The following is a 23,551-nucleotide window of genomic DNA, read 5'->3' as shown; positions in this document are numbered from 1 at the left end:
GTTAGGAAATTACAATTTTCTATAGTGATGACCCAAGTTAGGTTTCTTGGCTACCAGAATTTTATGTGTTTGTTTTTCTGCTATATACATGTCAAGAATTACTCTTGTAGACTACATCTAGTTCATCCCTAGGGACCTCGTGATCAATTAGCCAAAAGAAAGATGACTGTGGGCCAAGGCATGCTGACTACCAGTTCTCCCTTGCTGCCCTTTTTAGTATAATAATTGCACACTTGCTTTGATGGTTAAGTGTTGCTACTTGCATTCTGCCACTTAAGACACTCTCTGTCTCCACTGGAGTTAGCAAGCTGGTCTCAGTGGTGACGTTCCCCACAGTTTTGCCTTGCCTACAAAAGAGAGCAGCCACAGAGATTTTCATGGGTGTAGGTGCTCTGCTCACTCACATATTTAACAATGCCTTTTGGTTTTTATATGCTTTTTTCTTTCAGATCAGATTATATGTACCTTGAGATGGTAAATTTTATTCTAGTCATCGTTCTAGTGGCAGGAGAGTATGCTTGTGGTGGGTCTTTGAGGAAATTGTATCCCCTTTCAAGACATTCTCTCTAGTTGAGGTTATCCCAGGGTTTTTGAGCAGAAGAAAGCTAATCTTGTCAGACACTGGAAGGCAAACTAGCTCTGCTGATAAGTGAGTCTCAGAGTGACTTGGGAGTTCGTAGTGTCAGTTTTACCTTAGCCCAACCAAATGTCTTCATTACAGCTTTCAGGATCCAATCATTTACCAAGAAATGCCCTAAATTTCACACTAGAAGTTTGGTGGGACTGTAAATTCAACTGTAGTTTTAATTCTGTAACTTTCAAGATAAATTTTGTGTTTTGTTTACAGCAGTATTTTTCCTGTGTCTCCAGGAATACTGCATTCTTTTAGGACTGTCCTGGAAGATCTCTGATCATCGCACCATGACATGATAAAAAAATTCATGGACCTGAACTTGCCATTTTGCTTTGTTAGCTCTTGTGTGCTTTAAAACAGTCTATTCTATAACATAGTCTAATAGTTATCATTATCACTTTAAGGGTCAAATGCAGTAGCTCCTTGGGTTTCCAAAGTATGTGCTTTACTCAGTACTTCATCACAAAAAACCACACATGATAGCTTGATAGATTATGATATAATAGAGTGCTAACATTTCATTACCTATCAGCAAGGAGATCAGCACTGCACTCAAGCCAAATGCCATGACCAAAACATTCCCGAAATCTCATCTTTTGTGTCAATCTCTAAGAAGTACTTCTGTTATCAATTATCTTTTATTTGGAGTTCCATAAACAGAAAAAAAACAGTAATTTGATGAGGAAATTAATGTAAATGATTATTAGCAGGGGATTAAATAACAGGAAATTGTCTAAGAGAAAAACAGGTAACTCTAAAGGATATTTTAAGGCTGAATGAATGTACCCAAGAAAGGGAGAAGTTTGGAAGGAAAAATCGTTTCCCAAGACTCAGAGTCATTCTTCACTGGACAAGATGTGGTAAACGCCCACTACATGTTTCTGGGTTGTCCTCGGCAACAACTGGTCCACGGTCTGTAGAGTTTTATGGGAAGCAGAGAAAAACCTTCTGGGAGGTTGGCAAATTAGCCAATAAATTTCTTATGGGGATTCCTGTTACCTTACTTAAAAGTCAGTAGTGGAACTGGTTGTCGGACCAACAAATTATCAGGAGGACTTCAGAGAAGGGGGTAGGAGTGTTGAGCCATGAGAAAGGCATCACTGGGAAATATCTGGATAGGAAGCTAGAGTCCTCATATGACTCATCAGCTGACTTTGAGAGTTTCACTGAATTCACATTTCTAAAATACACAAAGATGACACTTACCCTAGAAACTGTGAGAGGGATGTGTATTCTGGGGGAAGTTCATGAGGAGATGCTGCTTAGACAATCACTGATGTAAAAAACCACATACTGTGGGGCGCCTGGGTGGCTCAGTGGGTTAAGCCTCTGCCTCTGCTCAGGTCATGGTCTCAGAGTCCTGGATTGAGCCCTGCATCAGGCTTTCTGCTCAGCAAGGAGCCCGCTTCCCCCTCTCTCTGCCTGCCTCTCTGCCTACTTGTGATCTCTCTCTCTCTCTCTCTCTGTCAAATAAATAAATAAAATCTTAAAAAAAAAAAAAAAAAGAAGAAAAACTTAAAAAAAAAAAAAGCCACATACTGTGAAGGGGCATAACTAGATGGGTATACTAGAAGAAGAAAAGGAACAAAAATAAAAGATTTCTCTCATAATGTCTTTACATTGCCGTTTACCAACAAGGATAATATTTTTCTAGATACAAAGAAGAGATATTATAAACCCAGCTCCATCATCAAAGAACAGATGAAAGATTGACTTTGGAGCTGAGTCGATCCATTGATAACTGAAACAGTATACTCTAAATAAATGCAACATTTTCAACTGGGAAGATTCGTAGCAAGTTGAAATCATTGTATAGAATCATTTCCAAGGTATCCTGCAATCTCAGAGCATGTTACTTAAAATATAACATGGCTGTAAATTATGTCACTTTCTTTAGCCAGTGATTCTTAAAATTTATTCATAAGCATGTGGAAATTCCTTAAAGTGATGGTGATTGGGTTATCAAGGCTGATTTGTTTTGGCATAGCTATATGGTTCCATAAGTGAAAGAATTTAAAATTCTATAATTCTGTAAGAGATTTTTATAATTAAATGCAGATGATTTGTCCAGTTTGATTTGATTCAACTGTATTTGTAATGCAATAATAAGAAAAAATCATGTAGCTGGCATACCCAAACTTATTCTAGTCAGTACTCAGGAGACCAGAGCAAAAAAAAAAAAGGGGGGGGGGAAATTGTGTAGTACGGCTAACAAAAGGAGATCTATAAAATAATAAATGTGTTTTTAAAAAGACTTGATTTGAAACCTAGCAGCTTGTAATATAGAGAGATTTTACTGACCAAGAAATTTTTTTTTAAAGATTTTATTTATTTATTTGACAGAGAAAGAGATCACAAGTAGGCAGAGAGGAAGGCAGAGAGAGGGGGGGAAGCAGGCTCCCTACTAAGCAGAGAGCGCGATGCGGGGCTCCATCCCAGGACCCTAAGACCATGACCTGAGCCGAAGTCAGAGGGTTAATTAACCCACTGAGCCACACAGGTGCCCCAAGATTTTTTTTAATAATACTTCCAGTTACACAAAATTAATACCTGGTTTATGTTACTGTAGCCATTGGTTTTGTTGTTGCTTTTTGCTGGCAATTGGATATGGTGAATAATTCAAATAACTGGGGCAGCTAAAGAAGTAGTACTCCAGGTCACTCCAAAACACTTGACTATTATACACCATACCAAGAAACTAAGAATTTTTGACATTCTATAATTAGTTGAAATTTATTCTTATAAGAGACCTTATGTCCTTAAGTGGGAGGAAGCCTGATAATCATATTTTTTTCTTTCAAGATTGCATTTAATATTTCTTCTTTTCCCTTTATTTCTCCAACATATATGCCTGATGTATGATTGCTTTCTTACAAATTTTGACAAAGACATATGACATATCTATGTCTATAGGTATATGTAGATATGGATAGCCATGTCTATAGATTATATCTATAAATATATGAAAAAAAAAGAATTTGTGGGTGCCTGGGTGGCTTAGTTGGTTGAGCGACTGCCTTCGGCTCAGGTCATGATCCTGGACTTCCAGGATCGAGTCCCGCATCAGGCTCCCAGCTCCTTGGGGAGTCTGCTTCTCCCTCTGACCTTCTCCTCTCTCATGCTCTCTCTCACTCATTCTCTCTCAAATAAATAAATAAAATCTTTAAAAAAAAAAAAGAATTTGTGGCATTTAGGAACACTTTGGAGCCTTCTTTTCTTGTCATCTTTATATCTTTATCAATTTATCTTGTTTGAATTTTGTATTCAAATAATCAATTATTGTATAATATGGTATAATATGATATAATACTTAGCAGAAAAAAATAACAAATTTATTTGTTAATAACGAAGGGAAGATTTTGATTCCTGGAATGGCAGAAGTAGGATTTTGGTGTATTTGCTCTTTCACCAACTAATGAAAATACTGGCAGAACAACTAAAAGTAACCATTTTAGAACTCTGGAAATTGACCAAATTCACAAAAAAAAAAAAAAACGGGATGCCATCTATCCAGGGGATACATCAGTAAGACAGAGGAGTCTGTGATATTTTGGTTTGGTGCTCTTCCCAACTTTTCACGTTCCTGAACCCCCTGGTATGGTAGCCCTGAAAAGCCTCCAGCATTACAATCAGCAGAAAAGACCTACTTCTTTTGAAGCCCTTGTAGAAGTACCACCCCCAACAGAGGCCTTTTGTTTATACTTGAAGCTCCCAGTTTCATGCAAGTTGGAACTAAATACAGTGAAAAACATTCAAAATTCAAAATTCTGGAGGGAAAATAATCAAATGGGAGAAACTTATCAGCTCAAAAAAGTGGAGGCAAGAAACATAGAAAAGCAAAACAAAGAGAGCACAAAATAAAAGGATAGAAAATAATCCAAATATGGGGCGGTGGGGGAAATCACAATAAAGGCAATGGGACTTAACTTTTCAATTCAAAATTGTATAGTCTCAAACTATAAAACAAAAATATTTAGTCCTGTGCTATTTAAAGGGGACATATCTAAATATTATGTCACTTATTTGTTGAAAGTAAGATGAAAGAAAATGCTTCTTCAAACAAAAGCCGAAAGAATGTTAGATAGGAGTACCTGAGTGGTTCAGTCGTTAAGCATCTGCCTGGGGTCCTGGAATCCAATCCTAAGCTGGGGCTCCCTGCTCAGTGGCGAGCCTGTTTCTCCCTCTCCCTCTGCCAGACAATAATATACATAAGACAAAAAAGTAAGTATGGTCATATGTAATGGTACATGATTCAGTAAACCAACAAATACAACAGGTGTTGTAAGGATACTAAACCTATGAACTGAACAGTCATATAATGTTGTTAACTCTATGCTTTGGAAAACATACTTTGGGAAACAATAAATCATTAACAAATAAATCTGAACATGTTCATAATATAAATAAAATTGTACTTCTTTTACATCTCCTAAAGAAATAATAGGTTGTTTTCACAATAACTTGTCATTTCTAATAACAACAACAACAACAACAAAATGACCAAGGAAATTTAAATGTATGAATAAAGTATTCATTATTATAATATATGGCCATGAAATAAAATAAAGCTACATTTATTGAAGAGAATGCATGTCAAAAATGATGAGTAAAGAATATTTTAGGGGTGCCTGGGTTGCTCAGTTGGTTAAGCATCTGCCTTTGATTCAGGCCGTGATCCCTCCTGGGATCCAGTCCTGCATGGGGCTCCTTTCTCAGTGGAGCAGCTGCTTCTCCCTCTCCTGCTCCTCACTGCTTGTGCTCTCTCTCTCTCTGTCAAATAAATAAATAAAATCTTTAAAAAACTTTTTTTTTTAGAAAAAAAGGTATGCCATTCTTTTATATAAACATTTGAAAGAATGGAACTAATGAACATGTGTTGTAAAATCTGCTGTGTGGTGGGAAGAGAGTGTATCAGTGTGTAGCACAGTTGCTTTAATCTGTAGATGAAAAATATGTATTTATTTTGTTATTTCTCTTTTACCTAAATACTTCTAATATACTATATTTTATGTGTGTCATATTTTATAGTTAAAACATTTAAAAATCAGGTTGATGTCATCATTAAAGTGTTAGTTTTAATGTATCGATAAACATATTTGGCTGAAGGAATGTAGCCATGAGCCATATTTTTCCAACATTGTGCCTATATCAAAATATTTTTACCAGTTAAGATACACTTCTGTAGTAAAAAAAAAAAAAAACTATATAAATTTATTTTTATAGAAAATTCATTTCCATTGATTTTGAGTCGAATGTGATATCATAAAAATGACATAGTGATATAATCAACCTATTTATTTAATAGTTTTTGACTTAGGAGTGTGCCTGGGTAGCTCAGTCCATTCATTAAGGGTCCAACTCTTGATTTGGGGTCAGTCATGATCTCAGGGTCGTGAGACTGAGCCCTACCCTGGGCTCCACGCTGAACATGGGTGGAACCTGCTTAAAATTCTCTCTTCCTCTCTCCCTGCCCCTTTTTCCCCCCCACCACTTGTGTTCTCTCTCTCTCCCTAAACAATGAATTTTGGAACACTGAAAAAAATATTCAATTAAAATTAAAAAATAAATTGTTTTTGACTTATAAAAAAATAAAATGAGAAAATAGTAAACTAGCCATATATTAAGTAGCAGTGGGAACTTGGAGGGCATACATCAACTTTCAACTTCCAAAAGCCCAAAAAGACTTCACAAAATCATATTTCTTTCAGATTATACAGTGAGTTTCAATCTTAAAGTATGTGGCCCATCAAAAATAGGAACTGTGTATAAAGATGATATTCTAAAAAGAAATAATCAAGTGAAAAAAGCATTAATATGAATATTTTTAATGTTTAATTCCACATGAAAGAATAAATGATAGCTCAAGATATTAACAGGTCATTTTAACTTTACATAATATTTAACTTTATATTTTAGACACATTACTTACAAAGAGAATAAGCTTTAACATAAAATAAATATTTATATAAATTTATCTATGATTTTATTCTATAATTTATAAAGTCATATTGGTTTTAATCATGTGTATGTTGACAGACATAAGCTATTCATAATTTTGCACATTTCTTTAATCACATTATAATCATCTAAACAATGATTATAAGTCAACTCAATAGACTTGTGATTTTTTTTCTTTTAAAATTAATTTGAAACTATTTAGTGCATGCCTTCCGTTAGCTTCACACTGTTCTGTGTGCTAGGGATACCCCAATAAAAAATAAATAAATATCTCAGTTCTCTTGAAATTTACCTTCGGGAAAATCAATTTCTCAAGGTAACAACCTGTGAAGAAGATTTTCACAGATAATATGAAATTGTTCTCAGATTTCTTGATACTTTATACTCTTTATGATGCCATTAGCTGATAGAAAGCCAAGCTTCTTATGCACATGATGATCAGAGGGACAGGAATAGTTCATAATGATAGAAAAATGATAGTTCTTTTATTTACAATAGAGAACAGACACTTCTGACACTGGAAAAATGTTTCTTAATGCTAACTTTACATAATATATCTAGATTTAAAATACTATTTAACATTTAATTACCCTTCATGGTAATGTTTTATCATCAAATATTATTTTGAATCAAATTTTATAATTTATATTTCTCTAAAATATATCAAGTGTATGTTATATATTAGATCAATTTATAAGTACATTTTTAGAGATAAATAATTTAGACTTTAACAAACAGTAATTTAAATATGAGTCACTACAATGATTATTTCCTTTTAAAAAATTGGAATACAAAATACTTCAAATACATTATTTTCAAACATTTAATGTGATCTTGGTTATTTCTTGGCAATTCTTCAATGAAATAATGACTATAAAATCACTTGTAAGGTACTGATTGAACAATGTAATTATTTCAGAAACTTGATGAAACAAATTAGATCTAAGAATTTTTAGTATACTATCTAAAAATGTGTATTAAATATATTTTACAGAGATACATAAGTACACAAAATGTATTAATATATATTTTCTGAGTATTGATAAAACAATTTATGCATAATACCTGTTTATAAAGTAGTAAGATCCTAAAGTTTTATTGTTGTTGTTGAAATAAAGATTTTCATGTCCCAGATAATTGTTTTCTCAATTTTAAAAACATTTCTTGTCTAATTACCTCTGGAAATACGTCAAACCACATGCGACTTAGCATATATCTAGAGGACATTTCTTTGAGATTATGTGTTGCAGAATCAGGGACAAATCCTAAAATGACAATTCACTCTAAGCTGTCTGCTGTATTACAGATACTATATAAGCAATTATAATGGAGTGAATTGAGTTGGCTCCAATAGTTCAAGAACAACCTACTTATTTGATGTAATCACAATGATCATTCCATTCAGAGGACTAGACATATGCCCATGTATCTCATAACTTATTAAACCAAATCACTTGGCTTTCCTTAGTAAGCATTTCCAAGTCTGGATTCTGGGCCCTAACCAAATTGTTTGGGACTAGAACATTACAACCTGCTAAAATCAGTGTATAATAAGGCTACCGTAATCCATCTGATTGCAGATGTAATTATTATGGAATTTCAGGGACTTAGCCAATAGTTTCTCAACACTTTCAAAAATATTTTGTGAATTACCTCAGTATTTTCATTCTCTGAAAACTTGTCCTGTGCTTTATCATTATGCTTTCAAGTTCTGTTCAAGGTTTGATTTTTTTTTTTTTTAAGATTTATTTATTTATTTATTTGACAGAGATCACAAGTAGGCAGAGAGGCAGGCAGAGAGAGAGGAGGAAGCAGGCTCCCTGCTGAGCAGAGAGCCCGATATGGGGCTCGATCCCAGGACTCTGGGATCATGACCCGAGCCGAAGGCAGAGGCTTTAACCCACTGAGCCACCCAGGCGCCCCAGATTTTTTTTAATTTTTTTAAGATTTTATTTATTTATTTGACAGAGAGAGAGATCACAAGAAGGCAGAGAAGCAGGCAGAGAGAGGGGGGGAAACGGGCTCCCTGCTAAGCAGAGAGTCCAGATGTGGGGCTCAGGACCCTGAGATCATGACCTGAGCTGAAGGCAGCGGCTTAACCCACTGGGCCACCCAGGAGCCCCCTACTTGAGTTTTTAAAATACAGGGTTGTAGCTGTATTTCTAAAGCCTATTATGTATAGAGATGGCGTGTCCTGTTTTATATATACATACAAATAGAGGAGCACACGGGTGACACCAACAAAGAATAAAATTACCAGACAAATGTTGTTATGTACTTGCCACTTTGGAAATAAGGAGGGCATTATCTGTTACTTAAACAGTCTAATTGGTCTGATACTGAGTCTCTTGTCAGTGTTTGCATTTATCTGTGAGGTGCAGAGAAGAGGTTGTTAAAAATATAAAAACTGAATCATATGACTTTACCAATTACCACCAAAAAATGAATTTAATGTAAATAGTGTGTTTGTGGACTCAGATGTTGGATTTTTGTGGGTCGGGTGAGGTTTGGCTTGGAGGTAGACAAATATCATTTGGCTGTGAAGGAAAGTGAAAAATGTGGCTATATCCCGAAATCTCCTCTATCTTAAGACTATTAATGCATGTGTCAATGGAGAGGTAGTAAAGGAAGAAAAACGAGACAAAAGATAATTGATAGAGTAGGATCTCATAGGAAATAGAGGTAGTTAAGACATGAAGAGAATTTTTCTTCTTCCATTCATAATTGAATAAGGAGATAACAGAAAGAAATCTGGATTAGTAGTAAAATGAGATTTGAGGCTCTTTTCCGCTAGTCTCAATTTTCTCTTTAATAAAGCAAAAATATTTTTTCAAATTAAATACATCATGTTGGAAAAGGTAGATCATATGTACAGTCTTTTATATTCACTCCAATGCATAAGAATGGATCTTGGGCTTGAAACCTTTCTTTAGCAAGAGATAAGGAGCCCACACAACCTGTGCTGGGTTTATCCCTTCTGTGGGAATATCTTTCCTTATTTCAGGCTCAAAATGTTCTTTTGTTCTTGAAGTTTGAGTGTCATATGGCAGCTGACCAACACCGCTATGATATCTGCCCTCTGTGGGGTGGGAGGAGGACTCTGTCTTTCTACTACAGCACAAGAGGGGCCACATAGGTAAATTGCCCTGTGTAAACTGTTAGGAGAGACTTATGGGTCATTAGGGAACCTAGACCACTATTGAACCTGATCTTTTTATGTAAACAAAGTGATTTTAATCTATATTAATATGTATTAATTGATAAAATATAATGGATGGCCCTTTAGAAACTCTGATAAAAAACTTAAATGCAGTATTATTAATTATTTGGATTTTTAAATCGTATACAGGCATACCTCATTGTGCTTCCTTTTGTGTTTCACAGATCCTGTGTTTTTTCTTTTAGGTTTTTTCTTTTTTTTTTTTTTTAATTGAGTGTTACAACCCTGTGTTGAGCAAGTCTGTTAGCACCATTTCTCTAACAGCTTTTGCTCACTTTGTGTCTCTTTGCCACATGTTGGTAATCCTTACAATATCTCAGACATTTTTGTTATTATATTTGTTGTGGTTGTCTGTGATCAAAGATCATTGATGGTACTATTGTAATTGTTTGGGGGCACCATGAATCATACCCACACCCAGACTTAGTCAATAAATATGTGTGTTCTTACTGCTCCACTCATTGGTCATTCCCATGTGTCTCCATATCTCCCCAGGCTTTCCTATACCCTGAGACACAACAATATTGAAATTAGGCCAATTAATAACTCTTCCCCCACTCCTTCCCTTCCTTTCCACTAACTTTTTCTGTTGTCTCCACTTGCAGTTTCTTGCAGTTTCTTTTTGTATTCTCAAGAATATGCTTCTTTTATGTGCCTAGTTTAGCATTAAAATTTCAGCCTTTACTCTACAATATGTGTTTTTGTGTTTAACTTATTACCACACATCTCAATGCCAATGTATCATAAATTTAGGTTTGTATTTCTCTCATCAACTAGAAGTTTATCTTTCCTTCTTTAATCTCATTGTATATTTTAATATGCTAATGTATATTTTATACAACATTTCTATGTATTTAAAATAGTAACTGAAGGACTATCCATGTTTCAGTCCGTCATGTTGCTAGAAATGGAAATGTTACTTTCCACACTGAGATTAAGGTATTAGTTTATCTTTGTATCATATAGGATGAAACTGGCATAGGTCAGAAATGGACTTTTAGAGGTTTTCTAATCATGGGTTAAAATACATGAGAGCATAAAATCCATTTTATCTCAGTTAATTACTGAAACTGTTTATCACCTTCTCCCAGGAATCATACAAAGTCTGTTTACAGTTATGTTAGGTAGCAAGAACTATCATACTTAATTTGACACAATGTGTTTGAGCAGTCTGAAGTATGATTTCTATATATTTTTTGTGAAGAAATGTGTGTGTGTGTGTGTGTGTGTATTTGCACATATATGGGCTTTCTTGCGTCAATTTTGATATTGTATTCTGGACTCTATAACTAATGAATTATATTTATGTAAATATTACATATTTATGTTCCAATTTAGTAGATTTATGACTGTTTTTTTTAAAAGGCTATTTTTTGCTTTTAATCGCCTTTTAAAATATGAACAGTTGTAATTTAAGTAGATGATTTATATTGGACATAAAAAGGGACAGAAGAATTCAGCATGATTTTTTATAAGATATAGCTAAGTGTAATAATTTTGATCGGGAGTTAATGGAATTCTATCTATTTTCTAATTAAAATCAATACTATTAAAACTTTTCAACTTTTGCTAAAATATGTCAATTTTGCTAAATTTTTTTCAGCAAATATAATGACATCTATTATTACCAAATTATTGAATGGCATTTATTTTAGTTATATTTATTTAATGGAAAAATTATAGTCACTAAATTTGCTTTCAAATTCTATTAATAGTTTATACATTTTAAAACCTTATGAAATTAATATGATTATGCTAATATTTCTTCTTATAATTACTATGAAATATACAGAAATCATATTTGAATCATATAAATGATTACATAATATGATATGAACTTAATATCCAAAAATTCCACCAAAATTTACATATTGAAACTTAGTACCCATTGTGATGATATTAAGAGGTGAGGTCTTGGAAGGTAGTTAAGTTATGAGAATGGAGCCTCATGCTTGGGATTAGTTCCTTTGGAAGAGGCAAAGATACATGAAAGTCAGCAAGATAACAGGAGGGCTGGAAAAGGTCTGTCACCAGAACCTGACCATACTGGCATCCTGATCTCAGCTTCCAGAAATGTGACAAATTTCTGTTTTTTATAAACTACCCTGTCTACGGTACTTTGTTCTGGAAGCCCAGTCTAAGACATAATTCCATTTTTAAAAAATCAGCCTTGGCATTTTTTAAAATAAACTAATTGTTTATGATTTCTGCTATATCAGCTATTGTGCTTTAATTTCTCCTACTCTAAGTTTCTGAGATAATATAAATTATAATTAAACATTGACATGATCAGTGTCAAAACAGGTGATTTAAACTCTTAGAGTTGATGAAGGACAAACGTTAACATGTTTTTCTTTATCTAAATGTCATTCTGAACTGGAATGAAGTATTCTTTTGTACTAGGGTAGTTATATCTTAGACTAATCCCTGACATCTTAAAAGTAAGAAACATTTTTATATAAACCTTCAATATAACCCCTATTAGTACAACATGCTCACCTTATTTTATATTTTCTGAATAATGAAAACTGAATTCCTACCATCATCTCAAGTTTTCATAATTTTTGACAGGAAATGAGATGGAAAAATTTAATTATGAAATATCCTCTGAAGCATTTGGTTGTGTACTTTAACCTTTTTAGTATTCTGAATTTCAACAGATGGTCATTCTAGCTCTTCCCAACAGGGGTTTGAGTTTTTAAATAGGAGAGAAATTATCCATCCAATCAAATTTCCAGTTCTGAAAAGGTCAAATTAGTATAGTATATGGCAGTTATTCTTAGAATGTATTAAACATTAGCAATCTGACAGCTTATTCTTTTGACACAATGTAGGACAACTTTCCACATGAGAAAGCTTTTAACAAATAAGAAAAATGCAAGTCATTTGACAATTTTTCACTACAACATTTACCAACACACAAATAATAAAAAGAGAAATCAAATATTTACTATCATCTTTAAAATTATGTAATAGGATTGAACATTTCATTCATTTTTTGTTTTCCCCAATTCTTATATGTATCTTGATCTCTTTCTATATTTGCTATTTTAATATTGCCAATGATGTGTGTTTTACAAATTCAGTATCACTTTTTAAAGAAATATATATGTTGAAATGTTACCTGAAATCTTAAAAAGACAGTATTATTTCTTATAGGAAAAAAAAAGCCCACTATAGAAGACAATGATAGAATAAATTATAATAAATAGTAGTATTGAAATGATCCATCCTTAAAATACAAATCTATAAAGCATTGGACAGAAGCATGCAAAAAGAAAAAAAAAGAAAAAGAAAAAGTATCTAGACACATTTTACACCCTTCACAAAAACTAAGTCAAAATGGGTCATGGACCCAGATGTAAAACACAAAACTATAAAATTCCTAGAAGATTACAAAGGAGAAAACCTAGATGACTTTGGGATGGTGGTGCCTTTTTAGCTGTAACACCAAAGACACAATTTCTCAAAGAAATAATTAACATGCTGGATTTCATTAACATTAAAAACTCCTTGTCTATGAAAGACAGTGTCAAGAGAATGAGAAGACAAACTACAGACTAGGAAAAGTATTTGCAAAATGCGTAGCTGTTAAGACTGTTTTACAAAATATAAAAGAACTTTTAAAATTCAACAATAAACAATTTAAAAATGGGCCAAAGACCTTAACAGACAACTCACAAAAGAAAGGCCACATTGTATTTAATATTCTGGAATTTGCATGTGAAAAAAAACTGAGGGAATTTAATTTATGATCTTTTGGAATCAAAATTGTATGTTGGAAAGACACATTTTGGAAACAATGTTAAGTGGAAATATGGAAGGAAGAATGGAGGCAAGGGATGAGTCAATGAATCTAGTGGGAACAGAAACCACACAGTAAATTAAAGAGATGTTGGGAGGAATCACCACAAATCAACAAGTTTATGGGTTTTTTAAAATTCAAAAAAATGAATATTAAATTAATAAGAGAATTAATATGTATTGAAAGTTAGAAAATAAATCACACAAATTACCTATTTTAAAAAGCTGAGAAATACCAAAAATGTTACAAACCTCCAACACATAAACCTATTTTAATTAACTGCTCTAGTTTTTTACAACTAGTTGTTTTTACAACTCTCAAGTTTGAAAATATACCAAACTTGTTCTTATATGTGCTTTAGGATATTAGGGTTCAGAGGTTTTCATGGATCCTATCTAATCTTAAATATTCTATAAATTGATGACATTAGATATTAGATAAAAAGCTACTGTCTTTCAAAAACTGGGTGAAGCCATGAAAGTAAAGAACTCTGAATTTGGGCTCTATAATCTTCAAGGAAAATCTGTTTTCCCTAGTAAGATACACATTTAAGAAACATAAAATGATTTAAATATTTGTATGAACAACTAGGAAAATAAAAGCCAATGTAGGTAGGGCTAGGGACTGAGGTACACAGAGTATAGTTAAAACAAGGGAGAACTAAGCTAATCTAGATTGAATTGCCTTTTTTATGGCTTTAAAGATTGTTATTATTATTATTATTATCATTATTATTTTTATTATTGAAGAACAGCTGACATACAATGTTACACAATTCTCAGCATAAGTGTACTTATCACCATATGACATTATTACAGTATTATTGACTATATTCCCTATGTTATACTTTTCATCCTCTTGCTTACTTATTTTATAAATGGAAGTTTGTACCTCTTATTCCCCTTCACCTGTTTTGTCTATCTCCCCATTCCCCCCATTCTGGCCACTACAAGTTTCTTTGCTTAATTTATGAGCCGTTTCTGTGTTGTTTGTACATTTTGTTTTATAGAATTCACATATAAGTGAAATCATATGGTATTTGTCTTTTTCTCTTTGACTTACTTCACTTATCATAATACCCTCTAAATCCACCCATATTGTTACAAATGGAAAAATTTCATTTTTATGGCTGAATAACTATATATATATATAAAATATACAAATATATAATGTATATATATAATATACACATATATATGTATGTGTCCCACATCTTTATGCATTCATGTGTCAATGGACACTTGCCTTGTTTCTATATCTTGGCTATTGTATATAATGTTGAAATATGCATAGAGGAGCATATACCTTTTCAAATTAGTGTTTTTGTTTTCTTTTGACAGATATCCAGTAATAGAACACTGGATTGTATGGGATTTTTACTTTTAATTTTTTTTTTAAGAACCTCCATACTGTTTTCCACAGTAGTTACATCAATTTATGTTCCCACCAACAGTACATGAGGGGTTCTTTTTCTCCACATCCTCACCAACACTTGTTATTTCTTGTCTTTTTGATACTTGCCATTCTGACTGGTGTGAGGTGATATCTCATTGTGATTTTGATTTACACTTATCTAATGGTTAGTGATGTTGAGCATCTTTTCACATATCTTTGGGACATTTGTGTGTCTTCTTTGGAAAAGTGTCTATCCAGGTCCTCTGTTTATTTTTAAATCAGATTATTTGTTTTTATGCTGTTGTGTTGTGTGAGTTCTTTATATATTTTGGATAGTAACCCCTTATTGGATATTGAATGTATCATTTGCAAATAACTTCTCCCATTCAGTAAGTTGTCCTTTTTGTTGTTGTAGATTACTTCCTTCACTGTGCAAAAGCTTTTTATTTAGTGTATTTCCAATAGTTTATATTTGTTTTCTTGTCCCCTGACTGAGGGGGCATATCCATAAGAATGTTGCTAAGGCCAAGTCTAAGAGATTACTGCCTATTTTCTGCTAGGAGCTTTATGGATTTGGGTTTCACATTTACGTCTTTAATTTATTTTGAATTTTTTGTGTGTGTGTGTGTAAAAGCTCATGACTTTTGTTTATTTTTAGGTCATCTAAGTTCTTTTTTATTACATTCAATACTTTTCAAATAATCTGTACCATCATTATCTGGGAGATATTTCTCCATTTCAACACTAGAATGAGATGATTCCCACTTCCAACCTATGCTTTCCTCCTGAAATTTATACTTTTCTGCTTCTATAGCAAATAAATAAATAAAATTAATCATCAGGGGCTTTTGTTGTTTCTCTTCTTTTATTTGCCTTTGTTTTTTATTTTTTATTTTTTTACCCTACATGAACCACTGGTAGAATATAAATGTATAGGTTAACTTGTGTGTGTGTGTGTGTGTGTGTGTGTGTGTGTTTTCTGTTGTTAGATCCCTTTGGAAATAGAAGTTTATCTACATTGGTGTCTTTTCACCTTTTGTAGTATTTATAAAGATTGTTCTAAATGTTTTTCATCATATATTCAACTTTTGGTAATAGTTTTACATACATATTATACACATATATGTGCATGTATACACATCCATATTTAGAGATACATACACATACACACACCCATATATAAATATACATATATATTTTAAACAGTCTTATTTAGATATAATATGCATGCCATATTATGTTCACCCACTTGACAGATGCAATTTAATGTTTTTTTAAGATGTTTACAGAATTGTACTACCATTACCATGTTTGTTTTCTTAAAAATAAAATGATGCAATTTTGCTGTCTGCATGTTCGAGGAAATCTTAATGATATTTTATCAGTTCTGTGTTTTAAATTTTGAACCAGAGACACTTCCTGGATTTTTTTTTTTCATTGTGGTTTACTTTTGTTTGTTGTCATCTATGTGAATATATTTATATTTAGTTGTTAGTTATTGAAAAGTTGCTATGTTGCTTAAATGTAAATTTTATTTTGGGAGCTTTTTTCTCAGAAGTCTCATTTGCCTATTTAATGTTAAAAGAACATAATATTTACTTCTATGCCTTCATTCTACTCCAAAATATTAAATAGTTTGAGCTATGATTAGAAATTACTTCCAGCAAAAGGCAGAATTTTTTTTCCATGCTACAAAATATTTCTATGTAACTGAAATGTATAGGGCCCAATTTCCCACAGTAAAATAATAATGTAGCTTGAGAATATTTATTTCATTAATCTGTGAGTAACAACACAAAGTTATTGATAATATGGTACATGAGTACTTACACCCTGTCAATATATTGTATTTGCAAATAACCATGATTTGTTGGTATTATTGGGATCAAAATTTTGTTTTGATTAGGCAATAAATTAAATTTGAAAATATATAATAACTTAATTTTAAGAAGCATGTTAAGGATTTATATATTTTGATAAAAATTATCTGCTATGGGGCGCCTGGGTGGCTCAGTGGGTTAAAGCCTCTGCCTTCGGCTCAGGTCATGATCCCAGGATCCTGGGATCGAGCCCCGCATCGGGCTCTCTGCTTGGCCGGGAGCTTGCTTCCCTTCCTCTCTCTCTGCCTTTCTCTCTGCCTACTTGTGATCTCTGTCTGTCAAATAAATAAATAAAATTAAAAAAAGTTATCTGCTAATGTTTAATCCATTTACACTTGTTTTCACATTTTATGATTTATGAAAACATAAAATTATAATGCAGAATTACATCTCTAAAGGAGACCAGGCATAATTGCCAATGACCTACCATAGAAGAACCAAAGAATGTGTGGTCTATTAAACTAAAGATCAGACAGATTAAGAAGCAGATAAGCATACTTTGCCATAGTTCCTTCTCATTACTCTTATCTAAAGATTCCAGATCTAGCCCCCACCATTCCTTGAAAACTTTAGCTACTGGATCATTACAACTTTATTCAACTCCACTCTCATCACAATTCTTGATGAGTTCCATAGAGATAATGACTTCAAAGCTTCGTTCTTTCAGTTCCTTGATATATTTCCTCCCAGTGTTGATGTTTTCAGCTCATGTCAGCCATCCGTTCATATGATCATACTCTATATCTTGTTCCTAATGACTTTGCTACTCCAGTATCTCATATGCAGGAATCTTCTACATCTCTAAAATGTCAAAATGGTTGAGTGATACAGAAGGGTTCACTCACTCATTAGTGATCTCATGCAATCTTATGGCTTTACATTCCACCTCTGTGGGGGTCAATGCAATTTAGTAAGTCTACTCTTGGGCTTATCAAATAAGCTCAAGAAATTTACCCTAAGCTCAAAGCCACTTACACAACTACTCAATCTAATGCTTAAAAGATACTTTAAAGCTGCACAAAAGAAAACAAAATTTGATCTTTCTTCCACATCCAAGCCTACTCATTTGCAGGCTACTTCATTCCAGTAAATGGCTGCCCTAAGCTTCTATAGTTCTCCATCTTCTGTGGGAAAAATATAGATTTATCACAGCTATTGTTTTCTTTTTCACATATGGCTTGTAATCTTTCAGCACACTCTATATTTCTATCATGCAGAATCTCAGCACTTCTAGCCACCTTCATTGCTTTCATCTTGTTCCTATCCACAAATTTATATCAACTTGATATGGCAGTAGCTTCCTAAATGTTTTTCCAACTCACCATTCATCTGCCTTTAAATCATTCAGCTCAGATTCTAACATTTATAAAAATATTAAGAGCAGTTAAGGTCGTGATTTGTGTATGGCTTCTAATTAATATAATGTAAAAACTAACATTTTACTATGAGCTAAAATGTTCTAAATGTTCTCACTCCCAGGGACTTTCCATTCCTTTCTATAAGTACTTTCATTTTCCTTGGCACTCTTTAGAGATATTAGTCTCCTTTCTATTATTAGAAAATATTCCCCTCCCCTAAATAAATAAATACCTCTTAACTCAATGACTTTGGCCATTCAGTTCCATCTGCCTGAACTACCTTCCTATACTACCCTTTGTTTTCTCCTCAGATATCAGCTTGTATGTTCAGCTTACCTGCCCATGATAATCAGTAGTCCCCTTTCAACTCACCAAGAGCCTCATGCTTATTCTTTTTATAGCTATAATTATCATGTATGAAACATATATTTTATCAATATACCTCCTATTTTCTTTTGGAATGTAAGCCCCACAAGGGAAGAGCCTTTCTGAAGCCTCAGTATAGAGTATTTTCAATAATTTTTTTGGAAGAATAAATGTATAATATTATCTCTGACACAGAGCATTCAAATTCTAGTCTGTAAGCATTAACTATCTAAATAACTTCAAGCCACAGTGTTTACTTATTTCCTGCTATATAGACATCATTAACATTATCAGACAGCATTTAACATTTTAGAGGGATATATAATGTTGAAAAAAGTTCCAGCTCTCTTTGAGATCATATGCTAAGTGAAAATAATAACAGCAAAACTGCATATGAATCAATGATAATATTTTCAGTACTTATAAGCAAAATATATAGTAAATAAATGATGGATTGTGCAATACAAGATAGGTTTTACAACATAGGCATCTATGAGGGATGGTATTGAGCTAAGAACTACATGATCAGACAAGGTATTTTCCAGGGAGAATCAAAAGCAAATATAAACCTGAAGCAAAAAAAAACCCTTAAATTTCATAGATAATAATTCTAATGTAGTCCTACAAACTTACCCAACTCCCAACAAAACCTCAATCCCTATAGTACTTGCATTTATGTGTTTTGTGTTAGAATATCAACTACAGTTATTACAATATGGCAGGAGAGAAAGATATATAGAAAATATCAGTATTATGTTGGTATCAAGAAGAAAGTACAGGGTCGCCTGTGTGGCTCAGCCAGTTAGGCGTCTGCCTTCAGCTCACGTCATGATCCCAGGGTCCTGGGATCAGGCTGCACTGGTCTCCCTGTTCAGTGGAGAGCCTGCTTCTCCCTCTCTCTCTACCTGCCATTCTGCCTGCTTGTGCTCTCTATCTCTGTCAAGTAAATTAAAAAAACAAAATCTAAAAAAAAAAAAAAAGAAGAAGAAGAAAAAGAAGAAGAAGAAGGAAATACGATGATAAAACTATGAGCTTGACATATAATAGAGGTTAACATGCTTTAGATTATGTGTATGTAAGCAGATGTAACTGAGCAGTGTAGGGTGGATAGGTGATTCTGTAAGGTCGTTAGGGATCTAGTTCCTTCTTCCCTGTTGTTCTTCTCCATCATGAACTTTAAGTATTATCCTCCTCTACATGTTCAAAACACTGAGGAGAGTGGAGAGATAGTTGTATTATTTTAAGGACATGACAAAGAAGTGCAATCATTTATTTTGTTTCACATCCCATTAGTCAGAATTTAGCTACATGACCAGATTTGCTGCAAGTGACGTCATGATATGGAATCTGTTGCTTGATGGTAATATACAAAGCTAAAATTTGAAGATTTTTTTTTTTTACTAAATCATTAAAGCTAGAATAGGTAGCTACTATAAGACCATTACTGTGTCTGGCAGACAATGAAGTACCAACACTGCCATGATGCAGAACATTTTCAGCACTACAAAAAAGTTTCCATACACTCATCTATAGTTAATCCCCTTTCCCTACCTTCTGGATCTTGGTGATAGATCTGTTTTCTATCACTGTAATTTTGTATTTCTAGAACCATGAAAATAAAATCATAGGGCATTTACTCTTTTGTGAATCTAAGAATAATGTGTTTTTTTTTTCACTAGGAATAATTTAAGATTCACCTATGTTTGTGCATGTACAATGTGTGTTTATTCACTTTCATTGCTGAATACTTTTCTATTGCAATTATACACCTCAGTTTGTTTACCCATCAGTTGATTCACATAATAGATGTATCAGTTTTTAGCTTCTATTAGTAAAACAGCAAAAAAAAAAAAGTAAAAAAAAAATTTACTAACAAATTTTGAACATATGTTTCATTACACTTGGGTAAACATCTAGGAACAGGATTGGTTAGCAATAGGGTAGGTGTATATTTACCCTAATAAGAAAATAGGTTAGTGATAGGGTGGTCATGCTTTTTAACCTTATAAGAAACTACCATATTATTTTCCAAAATGGTCGTACCATTTAGCATTTTCACCAGAAAGTACAGGTTTCATTTTCTCAACATCTTCGTGAAGTCTTTTTAATTGTTGCTGTGCTAGTAGATTTATAGTGGTATCTCATTCTGTTTTTTTATTTGCATTTCTCTAATGTATAAGATACCTAAAAATTCTATATATGCTCATTTTCCTTCTATATATGTTCTCTGGCAAAATGTTTAAATTAGTTGCTCTTTTTTTTAATTTGCATTTTTGTTGCTTTTAATATTGAGTGGTAGCAGCTCATGTTTTCTGGATAAAAATAATTTTTAATATATTTGTTTTATAAATATTTTCTCCCACTCTGAAATTTATCTTTTCATTTACCTACCATTGTCTTCTGGAGAACGAATGTGTTTTTATTTGTCAAAGTTCAAATTTATAGTGTTTTTACATCTTATTTAAGAAATATTTGTCCAGTCCAAGGTCACTAATATTTTGTCTTGTTTTCTTCTACAAGTTTTGTATTGTTAGCTCTTTACATTTAGGTCTGTAATCCATTTCAGTTTAATTTTTTTATTAAAAGTAGTGTTGAGATTCATATTGTAATTAGTGAACCAGTTGTTCTAGTACATTCATTGAAAAGATTATCCTTTCCCTATTGAATTAGCTTAGAACTTTTGTTGAAAATCAATTGACCTCTATTTCTAAGCTATTATGTATAAGATTCGCTGATATTATTTTTATTGTTTTTCCAATACCACATAGTGACAAGCTATTCTTACATAATATTACTAAAAAAGTACGAACTCCAGACCAAATAAAATTATCCAGCAATTAATTTACTTCTACATAGTCTGATGACCACATTTTGAGAATTAGGCTGGTTAATCACATTTTGATCCCAAGATCTGTTCTTTACCTTCTTTGCCTTGCACAGTGCCCACTGGATGAAGTTCTTATGGAATCAACTTTGTGGACACTTTGTTCTCTGGTAAAGTTAGGCTTAGACACCTGCTGAATACTGGAAACAAGCTGTTTGTTTATTTTTACTGTCTCTTTTGTGTCTGTGTCAGTGCATTCCCTTGCCACCTCTTATTAAATACTTCTTTTGAGTTTCCAGAAATTGCTGCACCCATGTAATTTCATTCTCTCCTGTTGTTTCTTCAGGTCACTAGTAGTTTTGACTTCTCACCATTGTGGTTTCATGAGTGCTTCAACATCCATTACCGTTTCCCTTACCCTTCTCTCATCTCTCTCTAAATAGTCCTTTTGAGAATGCTATGTTTTCTGCTGGACCCCAGACTGAAATTAATACTGTCAGAGAGCCAACTGAAAATAGATTCTGACAAATAATGGCCAGCTTTAAGAAAATTGGTCAGGCTATTTGCATAAACTAGCTCCAGAGTTTAATAAATAAAAGGAGGATATTAAGTTACCATATATAGGTCTCTTATTTTTCAGCCCTCTCCCTGAAGATAAGAAATCAGTCATTCAACAGTAATGAGTCCCAGAGCTGAGGTACCAAACTCCAGTAGGGAGTGACTACACCAGAAAACTAAGGTAAGGTTTTGATTCCTTTTATTCAGTGAGTGGAAATTTTTGACAAATGATGAAACCCTGAGTCTGTCTTCCTTGGTCCTGATTTTGAATGTAAAAAGACAAGTTTCTTATATCTAGGAGGTATCAAATATTAAATTAAAAACAATCGAGAATCTTGAATAATGAAGCTTTAGAGAGGCAAGATATATGCAGTCTATATTTTAAGAAACAGAGCAGCAACCTTAGCACACCTTTCATAAGAACAATGGCCAGATCAGCAATATGGGGTATCTAAAATTGAAATAATTCAAATCCCTCTCATGGAAGGCACATAAAATGCTGAATATAATAAAAAAAATTAATCTAAGTCAGAGATGTCCTTAGAAAAGGGAAAGGAAAATCTCCAGTGAAAAATGGACCTGCGTACCAAATTGTCAATAACTAGAGGTGAAAGATGCAGTGTTGTTCAACCATGTTTTTACTCTCAATTTAGATTAACTACATATTGTTGCTTATATCTGAGGAAACTTCTAATAGTTCATGACATAGTTATGTCATCATGAATAACTCTCTATAACATAACCATGAGTAAAAAAACACAGCAAATAATACAGAAATTATAAACCTTATATACAACATTAATGATGATAGCTGTAGGATAATTAAATCACACACACATACATATAGATGGCACAATAATGTGATATAATGGATAAAAATGTGCATTGGTAGCAGTGCATACCAAAGCCACAATAGTGGTTCTTCAGAAGGGAAATTTTAAATTATTGAATAAGATAAAGGAGTTTAAAATTTTAATTTAATTTTATCAATAACATAAATAACATAAATGGAGCAAAAATTAAAAACATAAACATGCTAATTCTGAATGTAGTATATATTATGGAATGTTTGCTATATTTCCCTTTTTATCTGTGGTTGAAAGAATAACTTTTCTGACAAAAAAAAAAAAAAAAGAAATCCAGTGGATTATGTTTTCGCTGTACTCAATATGCTTATTCTATATTATTACTCTCACTTATAGGAGAACCCAGGTAAGGACTATTTATAAACTAAGTAGGTAATGTAAGCTCCATGAGTGTAGGAGCTTTGCCTGTTTCCCTTATTGTTGTAACACCTCCACGAAGAACAGTTTCAGGCATATGGTGTCCAGGACATGATTTTTTAATTGAATGAATGATTAAATGAATGTGTGAATGGAAGTAGTCTTCTAGGAAATTGTGATCCACTATATTAATTTTCACTAACTTCCTGGGTGGGTAATTTATCTGAATTTCTTCATCTTTTTGAACATACTTATATAATAAAGTCCTCTTTTGCTTCATGAGTCGGTACATAGAACAGGGGTGACCAAATGACTATACACGAGCCAAAT

Source organism: Martes martes (assembly GCF_963455335.1).
Source record: "Martes martes genome assembly, chromosome: 5".
NCBI lineage: Eukaryota > Metazoa > Chordata > Mammalia > Carnivora > Mustelidae > Martes > Martes martes.
The sequence above is the reverse complement of the archived record's forward strand: the minus strand, read 5'-3'. Positions refer to the sequence as shown.